Source organism: Zingiber officinale, chromosome 5A, assembly GCF_018446385.1.
Source record: "Zingiber officinale cultivar Zhangliang chromosome 5A, Zo_v1.1, whole genome shotgun sequence".
Taxonomy (NCBI): Eukaryota; Viridiplantae; Streptophyta; class Magnoliopsida; order Zingiberales; family Zingiberaceae; genus Zingiber; species Zingiber officinale.
Genome location: NC_055994.1, coordinates 87,564,512 through 87,566,897, shown reverse-complemented (window position 1 = coordinate 87,566,897; position 2,386 = coordinate 87,564,512). Strand labels below are relative to the sequence as shown.

The following is a 2,386-nucleotide window of genomic DNA, read 5'->3' as shown; positions in this document are numbered from 1 at the left end:
GTAATAGAAGATCAGGAGTAATATCGATCGACTACTGAACTGTTCATCACTATGAAGGTATCATGTGAGGTAAAGACATTCTATGAATAAGTAAATCGGAGTCAAACAACATGCGATTAATTCATATACAGTTCAACAAGTATAAATGCATCACATGGCAAAATGAGCAACTGTAAACATAAGAAAGCAACAGCAAAGAAACAACATCATAGGTAGGTATAACAATAATAAAAGTGTATGCACTGATGGTCACTCCCGCTCACTCCTCTGCATCATGACCCCTGTATGGTCGAGAGGTCGGATCAATGACAAATTGTACAACACTCCAGCTACCACTCTCTCGAGTGGTTGAGTGGACAGTTGCATAGTAGCTAACTAACTACATCTGCGATGGGGGTCCCTGCTGCTCGCAACTTCAGCTTTCTCTACTCATGAGGGAGTGAGTGGGAGCACAACAGGACAAGAGGCATTTGCTCCAGCTACCACTCTCTCGAGTGGCCGAGTGTGCGGCCCTGGTCAACAACTCTCTCGACCGCAAGGGAGAATTCGTCGTTGACATGCATGTAATGATATGATGTGCACAATACAACAGTCATCATATATATAAAAACAGGAATTAGGTATGCTACATGAAGCTAGCATGCTCAATACGATACATAAATAAACAACAATCAAAGCATACAAGGTTGGTATCTAATATCTGCTAAATATCATAGATGACAACAAGAGACTGTATGGATATAGAAACGAATAACTCAAAAGTTTGAGTAGAAGTATCATGTACAAGAAAAATATGAGTGGAGTCAAGGTAAAGTAGTCCTTATCCAAAAATCGCTCATGCACCAAGGTCAAAGTACTAAAAGAAACAAAGCAAGAAGTACCCGCCTTTATACGTAGCTCGTGTCAACCATCTTCAACAAGATCCAAAAGATCACATCCAACTCAAATCCTACAAATACAAGATACAGGACAAAACTAAGAGTCTATAATCAATGTATCAACTGTTAATCAATCTAAACCATTTCAAACTCTTCCTTCACATGCTTCAATCTAATCCAAGAGGACATGAACTAACAATCCAACATACCCAATTTATAATGGATTATCCACATACTCATCAAATCCATCCATTAATCATCATCAACTAATTAGCGAACTCAATGCATAAATAAAATCAACTCTCAACATGTCTTACCCCAAATTTGGCAACAAGGTAGCACTGGAAGTGGCTTACAACCAACAGCGGCAATCTACAACTATCCTCTACTTCTCCTGTAATCCTAACAATCCAAATATTGAATCCATTAATTAGCCTTGTAATCCAAATCAAAACTGAATTTAGCAACCTTTAAACTAAACTTACCCAAATTGGCAATTCCCTCTCCGACAGAGCTTAGGTCACGCGACTGTTGAACTCAACGAAGGGAGGATCAACAGTGTGAGGCGAGAAGAAATTGAGGGCATCAGGAGAGGAAGGCTCGACACTGGACGGTGGTCGGAGAGGGTGGCGGCGTCAGGCGGCCATGTATGGCTCGGGAGGGAAGAGGAGATCGAGACGACAATGAGAAGGCAACGATCGCACTAGGGCAGAGGCACACGGAGGAAGGAGGAAGAAGACCAGAGAGATGACCCTCGATGGCGCTCGGGTGGCTCTCGTCCGCTGGCGTCGGCCGTGGCGACTGGGTGAAGCAAGCTTACGGAAAAGATGAGAGGGGAAAGAAGGAGAGCTCGGCGGCGCGGCTCAGGAGAGAAGAGGAGAAGACGCCCGGCGATGGGAAGAGGGGAGAAAGGGTTTTGGCGAAGGAAGGGAGGAGGCGTCGCGAGGTGTTCGCATGAGGAGTAGAGGATCAGCGGTGGAATTGCTAGGGCATGGGATGTGTTTTTATAACTTAGGGATTTTCAATCAAACCTTAGATCAATTTCTCAATCAACTCCCTCCTCCTGGTATTCCAAATAGGTTTTTCTCAAGCCCATTAATGCATCCCCTCTGACTACGTCATACGAGCTCTAATTAAATCCTAGAAAACTTCTAAAAATTCCTAAAAATTCCAATAAGGTTATTCGCACATTAACCTTATTATTTAATTATTATTTGGGTGTCGTATTTTACATCATCAGATGAATAGGATGTCGAAGATCAGAAGCACCGAAGCTACCTCACACTGATAGCCCACGAATTAGAATCGAAGGATGAATCGGAAGACGAGTCCGAACCCGTATCAAGCCACGAGTCTGTACTTGTTTCCGAAGGTTCCGATGAGGTATACTTTAATTTAAGCAAAAAGTTTTTTAAAGTCATCGCATGCTTAAATAGAAAATTAACTAAAAATGAAAATCAAAATAAAGTGCTCCTTGAAGAAAACTAACAATTTAGGGAACAAATTGA

The 2,386-nt window shown here is 42.2% G+C and overlaps 1 long non-coding RNA gene across 1 annotated transcript; it reads right to left on the bottom strand.

Annotated features, from left to right (window-relative positions):
- Positions 1-879: 879 nt before the first annotated feature.
- LOC121982986 lies at positions 880-1,871 on the bottom strand. The gene is made up of 3 exons (XR_006112347.1): positions 1,364-1,871; positions 1,196-1,280; positions 880-949 (listed from the first exon to the last, which is right to left on the bottom strand). It is a non-coding gene; the product is annotated as an uncharacterized LOC121982986 (long non-coding RNA).
- Between the last annotated feature and the right edge of the window lie 515 nt (positions 1,872-2,386).